This window comes from Cryptomeria japonica, chromosome 2, assembly GCF_030272615.1.
Source record: "Cryptomeria japonica chromosome 2, Sugi_1.0, whole genome shotgun sequence".
NCBI classification, from domain to species: domain Eukaryota; kingdom Viridiplantae; phylum Streptophyta; class Pinopsida; order Cupressales; family Cupressaceae; genus Cryptomeria; species Cryptomeria japonica.
Window position 1 is genome coordinate 173,929,052 of NC_081406.1, and position 10,581 is coordinate 173,939,632.

Here is a 10,581-nt window from a genome sequence, read left to right on the forward strand (position 1 = left end):
CATGAGCATTCTTGATCTGGTAGCTGATCGAGACATAGAACATGACAAAACAGAGCAAAACAAGGAGGGTGATCCAGTCAGTATATTTAGCACTCAACTGGAACTGATCCAGGCATAGTAAATGCTATTTCAGAGTTCATTCACTTTATTTCATCATTGTAACTAATTTGTAAGGCAGTGAGCCTTCCCTGAGGGTTGTAGCCTTTTGGGTTATTGTAATTGAGCAGTGAGCTTGAATACTTGTGCATTCCCATATTGTAATATTGTTTTGCGACTGGCCATAGTGGAATAATATTGTGGGTTCAAATACCATCGTGGTTTTTCCCATTTGGGTTTCCACATAAAAATCCGATGTTATGCTTTTGTGGTTGTTTGTTTTATGTTTTTGCATTTCAGTTTCAAGTGTTTGCTTACTGTGGTTTAAAGTTAAGTTTGAAAATATACTAACCAATAGATCGTTGATTCACCCCCACCACTTAGTGATCCCTAATTTCAACATAAACAACATATATGTGTATGTGTAGAATACAGTAGTAAATGTGTATGCAACCTAATGTAAGAATAGTGATGTAAGTGATGTTGCTACAAAGGTGATGGTACAAGGTCAGAATTTGTGCTATAATAGAAACTATGATCAACATACATAGATGTGTTTTCTCACACAGTTCTTTTTCTATGAGCTATAATAATGTATCTTGCCCTATTGTAGTTACCTTCAGTGCACAAGTCTTTTTGTTGTATGTTGCACCAAGTGTAGTTAGCCTTGGTCTATAAGTCTGGAGCAATGAGATGCCTTTTTTGTAAAACATTTCTATATAGTGGATCATTTTGTGATTTGGCGCTCACTTGATTTTTCCCAGTTTGGGTTTTCCATATATAAAGTATCGGTGTTCATATGTGAACGATGTGAATTATTTTATGATGTTATCATTTGATACTCTTTGATGTGAGTGGTTGGAATAAACTTGTTAGATCAAAGATTGGATTTTGAAATTTTAGTTATTGCTGATTTACCCCCCCAACATCTGGCACGTGTTCAACAGTTTATACATCTAATCCGAAAGCATAATCCATTATTTTGCTAATGTTCCATGAATTGGTAGTACCAAGGACCCAAACACAACTATGCAGAGGGTCCTCCCTTATCAATGGCATACTTTGAAATGCTAGATGAAATACCCATTCTACCTCCTTTTCCATCCAAATGAGATCTATGACGAAATATAACCTATCTCTATTCATGTAATATAGATGTCTAAACTCTATTATGGCTAATTTTAACATTTTGAAAAAAGTAAAATATCACATTTCAATTTCATAATTGTCTCTTTTAGTTTAAAATTTTAATAGGAGAATATGAATCCTTTTACATCCCAATAAACTATACTATAATTCAAGATGTACAAGCGATAATTGTATAACCTTTATAGGGTAATACACTATGACTTTTGGCAAAATCAATTTGTCGTCTATTATTCAATCATTATTTTGAGGTATTAGAAGGGGTTTTAGATCTTTATCAAGTGTTAGGAGGATTGGAGTTGGATTTTTTAAGATGAGGACTTAGAAGAGTATAGTAAGGAGAAGGAGGATGTTCTTGAGATGGAGAATTAATAATAGGAGGAGAAAAAGAACCAAATGGCTCTTTTATCTTCCAAGCAAATATCCATTTGTCTATCATGTTCACATGCTTCTAATATGGATGATAATCAAGGAGTAAATACATGAGATATGATGTCATATGTAGAGTAGGAAGAGATGAGCCATTAGATGCATGGGGTGAGAGAAGATGAGACATTATGGAGAATAAAATATTGAGCGAGGAGGCAAAAAAGGTGACTATATAGAACAATAGTTTGGGATGACTAATACAATATATTTCCTCTATTAAGATAGTCTTGAATTAAGTGGCATTATTTTGGAAAAAAATGTGCATTGAGCTAACTTAGACTAATCTTATTTGAAACTTGGCCCAATCAATTTAATGACGAATACATTAAAATTCATTTTGATACAAATATTAGGATGAGCTCTTAAACTATAAAATTTATTGTAGTTATTCCTAGAGCAATTAAGTCTTCCTAATTATACCTACTTTAAAGGTAAACTTAAGGTTAGGTTGTTCAATTATGTGGGTAGGGTGAGCAAGATGTGTCTTCAAGATAGAAACTAAAATTCTAAGCTTCGAGGTAATGAAATTGCCCATAAATCACACATGTATCATATTACAAAACTACTTATGCATGGTATATTGACTTCAATATAACTCATAAGGCTTGAAATTTCCCACCCTAATTATGTTGATCAATAAAAAACACATTTATAAAAATATTATTTAATAATTATACCAAACAAAAATAAACTAAAAATGGTTTAATTTATAGATGGAAGAAATTTTAAAAATCTACCTAATTCATTATTGATTGGTTCTTCGAACATTAATTTATTTATTTTGTCTCTCATACTTTTAACATCTTTTTGGAAAGAGTCAAGAGGAAGAGACACAAGATGAGGACCTAGCGGAATGGATCTATAAAGATCCCATCACCACTGACAAACCGCAAGTTACACTTCCTACGGAACAGTATGGTAAAGGCCTCCTCATTATGCAAAGAATGGGGTATGATGGTCAGAGTGCTTTGGGATACTGCAAACAAGGACGACACGAACCTCTGCTACCAGAATTCAAGCCCAAAGGTAATACATGCCTAGGTTTTGAAAAAGAGATCCTTCCTAAACTCAGATTCAAAGGAAAACCTAGCAAACCTTTTTGCCCACCTACTGCAAAGAGGACACCTTTCATAATCAAAGCACCATCAAACACTATCCCCACTGCCCCATCGAGGCTTACAAACCCACCGCAACAATCACCAGTGCCAAACATCCCACCAATTAAATCAGTAATCCCATCCGCGGCAGCCATCACATCAATAAAACCATTCATAGCAGCAACTATATTGGAACCCGCAGCAGCATCTATGGCACCAGCCGTTCCAACAGAAGCCACTAAGTCAACATTGCCGATACTTCCAGTGACAAATCCTTTAAATCCCATCACGGTTCCTGCAGCACCGATCACTACAAAGGTACATAAACCAATCACACCTGCAGTATTCAACTCCAGCGACATCCCAGTATGGTATAGCAATCGGATGCTGGAAAGTGATTCAAAGACCGACTCACATGAGTGGGAATTTGATTCTATACAGCTTAACACTTCAGATAAGGGAGACACATCACCACCTCCACCACGCAAAGACATTCCTATTTACGGAGAAGCACAGATAAAGACCACTTGGGTACCTGAGCTGGAAACATCTTCCATAGACCCTACGTCTCATCCTACGCCTGATTCTGACAGGGAGAGTACCATCAACGACCTTCACCACACTGTCTTAACCCTCACTAATACCTCTAACAAACTTAATCTAATTGATGAAGTAATGCCCATTATCCACCCTGAACTCATCGAATGGAAACAACCAAATCCCCCATGTCTTGACCTCTTCCAAAATGATGAGGCTATCATTGACTTTTTGGAATTAAGGGATAATCTACCAAGCGGGGATCACAAAGCTGGATTCGCCATTCAACTTAATAGCGCAGCATACTTCGGGGCGGATGCCAAACCCTTCAGCTGCAAAAATATAACATTAAAACATGGATCTTCCAGTGAAAACCACACTGTGGCACTGTTTGATCCGACAACAGTAAAAAGAAAGAGCGTATCCAATGGTAAAAACCTCTCTGAGGCGCCTGAGGATGAAGGATTTGACATTCTCCCTGCTAGTACACAACAGGAATGATCAACGATTCTTATCAAGGAAACCAAAGAATACAATGTGGGGACTCCTGAAAACCCTCATATCATACATCTGGCAGCCTAAATTTATAGAGTTCTTCCAGAAGCGTCAGATCAACTTTGCATGGTCATATGCAGACATGTCGGGGCTTGATCCTGATTTAGTCACGCGTCACCTCACCGTAGCAGAAGGAGCCAAACCTGTCAAACAAAAGCTTCGTAAAATGCATCCTCAGATTGCCGTGCTAGTCAAAACAGAACTCAAGAAACTCCTGGATGTTGGTTTCATTAGACCAATTGATTATGCAGAATGGATCTCCAATATTGTGCCAGTTGGCAAACCAAAAGGGGGCATCCGCATTTGTACAGACTTCAGAGATCTAAATAAAGCATGTCCTAAGGATGACTTCCCTCTACCAAATATTGACATCATAGTGGATTTGACAGCAGGACATGCCATGCTTTCACTCATGGATGGCTTTTCAGGATACAATCAAATAAAGATCGCACCAGAGGACCAACATAAGATAGCCTTCACATGTCCATGGGGCACATACTGCTGGAATGTAATGCCTTTTGGTCTAAAGAATGCAGGAGCAACCTATCAAAGAGCAATGACCACCATCTTCCATGACATGATGCATACCATGATGGAAGATTATGTTGATGACTTACTAGCAAAATCACTTACTAGAGAAGGACATCTCCACATCTTAGATCAAATCTTTGATAGACTGGAACAATATCATGTTCGACTCAACCCAAAGAAATGTGTCTTTGGAGTGACCTCCGGGAAACTTCTAGGATACATTGTCTCAAGCAAAGGCATTGAGGTCGATCCAGCAAAGGTTAAGGCAGTCATGGACATGCCACCTCCAAAGAATATCAGTCAGCTAAGAACACTACAAGGACAGCTTCAGTCCATCCGAAGACTCATTGCACAATTGGCTGATAAGTGTCACCCATTCACACACCTGCTACACAAGAACATCCGCTTTCAGTGGGATGACAAATGCCAGCAAGCATTTCAAGCACTTAAAGACTATCTCATGAATCCACCATTGTTGATGCCACCAGATCCAAGTAGACCGTTGTTACTTTATATCTCAGCGACAAATACAGCATTAGGTGTGCTACTGGCACAACATAATGCAGAAGGAAAAGAGTGTGCTGTTTACTACATCTCTCGCACACTGGTAGGCTATGAACTCAATTACACACCTATTGAGCGAGCTTGCCTAGCAGTAATCTTGGCAGCCACTAAATTGCGGCACTATCTGTTGACACACAAGGTACAACTCGTCGCAAAGATTGATCCACTCAAGTATTTACTCAGCAAAGCAGCATTGACAGGTCGCTTGGCCAAATGGGTAATGATTCTAAGTGAATTCGACATTGAGTATGTGGACCGTAAGGCTATCAAAGGTCAGGTTATTGCAGATCAGTTGGCTGATGCACCCCTCACAGGGGATCATCCTCTTATTTCCAATTTTCTAGATGAAGAGATATTCATGATCACAACAGCACAACCATGGAAACTATATTTTGATGGTTCATACACTAGGCATGGCTCAGGGGTAGGCATTCTGTTTATCACACCTCAAGGTGACAGCATCCCGAAGTCTTACAGGCTCACATTTCCATGCACAAACAACATAGCAGAGTATGAAGCCTTGATCACAGGACTCAGGTTAGCCGTACAGTGGAAATTACAAGAACTGCAAGTATATGGCGACTCACAACTGGTCATTCGACAAGCAACAGATGAGTATCAGACCAAAGATGATAAACTCATGCCATATAAGCAAATGGTGGACAATCTAAAGACATCATTTACTACTATCACCTTTGAGCAGATACCAAGAGATCAGAATCGAGCTGCTGACGCTATGGCTACCATCGCATCTCTACTAGATCTTCCACAGAATTCAACACGCTACGAGTTCTTGGTAGAACAGCTTTGGATCCCTGCTTATGATATCCCTGAATCTGAAATGATATTTCGCCTTGTTGGTTCCGAATCCCCATGGTACGGTGAGTTCTACACCTATCTCCGCGATCATACCCTCTTCCCAACCAATCAAATAACCAACGAAAAACCTTCATTCCCCAAACTGCTCGATATACCATTATTGCCGAAACCCTATACCGACGTAGTCTTGATGGTACTCTCCTTAGATGTCTGGAACAGGATGAGATAACAAAGGTTTTGGAAGAGGTACATGAAGGAATTTGCGGGACTCACTCAAGTGGTCCATCACTAGCCAAGAAGATCATGCGAGCGGGATACTATTGGCCATCTATGGAAAAGGATTCCTACTACTTTGTCAGGAAATGCAAGAAATGTCAAATTCATGGTGACCTGATACATGCACCCGCACAAGAACTACAACCAATCACAACACCATGGCCTTTTTGTCAATGGGCCTTGACCTTGTGGGTAAGATTCATCCATCTTCATCCAACGGCCATAAATTCATTATTACCGCCACCGAATATTTCACCAAGTGGATCGAAGCTGTTCCACTTACCCAAGTCACCGGCAAGCAGATCGCCTCATTCATCCTCAACTACATCATCTGCCGGTATGGTGTGCCCATGTCCATCATCACAGATAACGGTCTTCCTTTCAAAAATCAGGATGTCCGTGAGCTTTGTGAGAAATTTCATATCCAACACCGCTTTTCCACCCCCTATTACCCACAAGGCAATGGTCAGGCCGAAGCATCTAATAAAAACATATTGAGAATCCTAAAGAAGACAGTCAATGATGTCGGTCGTGATTGGCATGTTCAATTGAATCCAGCATTATGGGCATATCGAACTAGTATTCGAACCCCTACAGGTGCAACTCCTTATTCATTGGTCTATGGTGCTGAAGCTATCTTACCCATTGAGGTTGAGATACCATCATTACGAGTTTCCTTGCATAATCTCATCGATGATGAAGCATACAGAGTCTCACGTCTTCAGGACTTAGAGTTACTTGATGAGAAGCGACAAGCTGCATACAATCACCTCAAAGCCTATCAGCAGTGCATGAGTAGAAACTACAATCACCGAGTTAGATCTCGTACATTTGAGGTAGGTGATCTTGTTCTTCGAGAAAATCCTCGCAACCAACCAAACAGAGAACATCAAGGCAAGTTTGAATCAAACTGGCTGGGCCCATATGTTGTCACTGCTGTATTCGGGTCTGGGGCATATCAGTTGGCTACATCAGATGGAGAACCACTCGCAGATCCAATCAATAGCATGCACCTCAAACGGTTTTATACCTAAGGTGTACAAAGCATCAGGCTCCCCTACATATCAGAAAAATACCAAAAACATTCAAAAAAGTAAAGAAAAATCATGCATCCAAACGGTGAACAAACACTCCGGTGGCACCTTGGGTAAGTACGATGGTGAAAACCTGGCAAACAGGCGCCACTCGTAAAGGCAATGGCTCCAGTATCTTTCAGGCTCGTTGCGATCACATTCATGCACACATACATCCATCCATCCCAACCATGGCTCGTTATTTGATCTACAATTAAGAAAGTACTCCATGCGTCTAGCATCCCACCTTTTCATAGTCAGGTCTACAAACTGGGGGCAATACCCTTACCCTAGTGATGGAAGTGGATTCTACATTGTCTTATATATCATTACACTCTTCATTCAGGCAATCATCAGAAAATATCAAAAACATTCAAAAATGACTCTCAAAATACCAAAAACATTCAAAATTGTTTCACAAAATCCAAAAAAAACATCGGAAAACCCATCAAAAATCACACAAAAACATGGCAACACCTTGTACATATTTATCTGATCAGATACAAAATAAACATTGACAACTACTCACACACTGACCATTTACCAATCAAACCAACACAATCAACATCAACAATCAAATTGTCTTCAACAAGGATGCATCCTTCCTTATCAAAAACAAAGACAAGATGACGTTTTCTTTGACAAGAAAATTCTGTTAAGCTATCAAATACTTGGTTGATTTGTGAGTACAATCATTCGTTTATCTGTATCAGGATCTTGCAGCATTATTTTGTATCGTTTGCGCATTATTTCCGATGAAGTTCTGGGGCATGTACTAATGGTGTCTACGTGGGAAGTTCACTAAGCTACGTGATCTTATGCAAAATACAGTCATAGATCATTACGGCTTGCTGACTACAGCGTATACCTCGACCATATGGGCATGAACCATTACCAAGGATCCTTATTCTTTATTCTTTATGTATATATTGTTTGTTTGCAGGTGCAATGCTCTTCCTTTGGTTCCTCCTACCTCATCCAAACTGGATAAAGGTTTTTATCTCTTAGTACGGTATGCACTTGTCTCAGGATATGATCAGCCTAAGATCAAAGAGGACGATCCAAGTCATGCATGAACGGTGATAATCCTTGTCTGTTCCGCAAGCAATACTCAGGTCAACTTGATCCATTATATCAAGTTGCTTGTATTAACTTGCTATATAAAAATCCATGAAAGGAATACTCAGGTCATCTTGAATCATTATGTCAAGATGCTTGTATTCTCTTCCAACATTTTAAAGCTCAATGATGAAAATAGAGCACTATGGATCGTCATCTCATCTCATCTGTATATATTGCATTTCGTTGCATTCCACCCATCCATACATTCATAATAGTTGCATATCATGCATACATAGTCATAATAATGCATACTCTATTTTCCTCTTCTTCCATAGGAATGAGTCATAGGTTTTCCATTTCTTCTATCTAACATTGAACCCCCCCCCTCACCCTCCCCATCTCGATAATCAGCATCACATACCCTTCATCATTTCTCAATCAACCCAATCAAGCCACGTTCATCACCATCCATCTCTAAATAGGAGGGATTGTGTTTCCTATCCTAAGTCATCCAATAAGCCAAGCAAGTTACTCTGTCTGCACAGGTACATTGACTCACACACACCTAGACTATCAACAGATACTCTGATCAAGTATCTTAGGGTCTTAACAGGTAATCGATTATGGCAAACCTAGACTACATCAGGCATTTATCATAATGACCTAGTCTCAACGGGGCTGCCATGATTCCCCACAACCATCCACCACATGCACACACCATCAATTGATCAACCAATCACACACAATCACATCGGACAATTACATCAATTGTCTACGTCTCAACGAGTATTTTTCTTCATATACCTTGACTTCATCGGGCAATTACATCAATTGTCTAAGTCACATCAGGTCACTTTGATTCACTTACTCAAACTTTATCATGTCCAAGCGACCAATTGACATCAACTGTCATGCTTTGACTTGATCGAGGCAATTAAACCGATTGCACCAGATTGTTCAACCAATTTTGATCAATTGTATAGCATCAATCCAAACCCCACACTACATCTGCTATGTATCTCTTGCATGACCTTAGGGTACTCGCTGGCTTGTTGTTTCTCCGTATTCACTCTATTTTTCTTCCATTCTTTCATTGTTGTTGCTAATTTCTTCTCTTCTACCACCCTGCCAATTTTCATTCTTTTTCGAGAGATCGCTCGATTTTTCAAAAATTTTCGGCCCATCTCTCGAGGGGGCATACCACCCATTAAATTTACATTTTATGGGGCATTTCTTCACACCAGTTTTTCTTTCTTTGAAACGATGTGATAAACTGCACCGTCTCAAAGAGGGGCAAATGTAGTCACATAAATCTGTCCATTTTAATTAAATGAATATTTCGTATTTATTTGATTAAAAATCCACTAGCCATCAGTTAATTAAATTAATATTTAATTAATTCATTCCCAAACATTCTTCTATTAATTAAATAAATTATTCAATTTATTTTAATTAATTCATTAAAATCAAATTCAAATCAATTAAATAAATAAAATCTATTTATTTAATTAAATCCCCCTTTTCCTCTTTTAAATAAATTAAATAAAACATTTATTTAAATCATTATCCCCACCCCACTTGCATTTTCCTACAAATGCAACTTGCACACATTTTGAAATAAATGAATTTTTATTTTAAATAAAATCCTATTTTCCCTCACCCACCAAATCCACTTGCAAAATCTAATCCCCTTCTAGATTCTTCTAACCCCTTCCTAATTAGTCTAATCCATCCCATAAATATTGTCACATTCCTAAGCAAAGGGAAGTCACTTCTCAAAGCCTAAAAGTCTTGGATAACCATTAAAGGTTTTCAACCTTCAACCACTAAATGGCTCAAAGTCTTTGATAACCATTGAAGGCTTTCAACCTTCAACCACTTAATCCCCAAAGTCTTCAAAAAACCATTAATGGTTAACCCAAACCCTCCTACATGGTTAAAACATTTGTTTTGACTCAACCTCTACCCAACCCAAGGGTGTCATCAAGCCTTTAATGCTTTGACCATGATTATCTCTTAATCATTTGCACAAAAGTTTATCCTTGCATTAACTCCTAATCCAGTGGGTAATCCTAATTTGGACTTGACCATTAGCCTTTAGATAACCATGAGGTCTTCTCAAGCCTTTAATGCTTCCAACCTCTTCTCTCAACCCAACCCTATGTTGACACTTGTCACCATTTCATTGGTGCAAATTGTGCACATGGATCTCCAACTTTCAAGCTTGACCCTTGATTAAACCTTTCAATCCTGGCCATCCACTGCTCCATTTTTGCTATAAATAGAGCCCATTCCTTCATAATCCACATCTTGAAAACTTGTAAGCATTTAAGCTATAGGCATTTTAAGAGAGCATTTAGCATAGCATAACTAAGATCTTGTCTTTTTGATAAAAT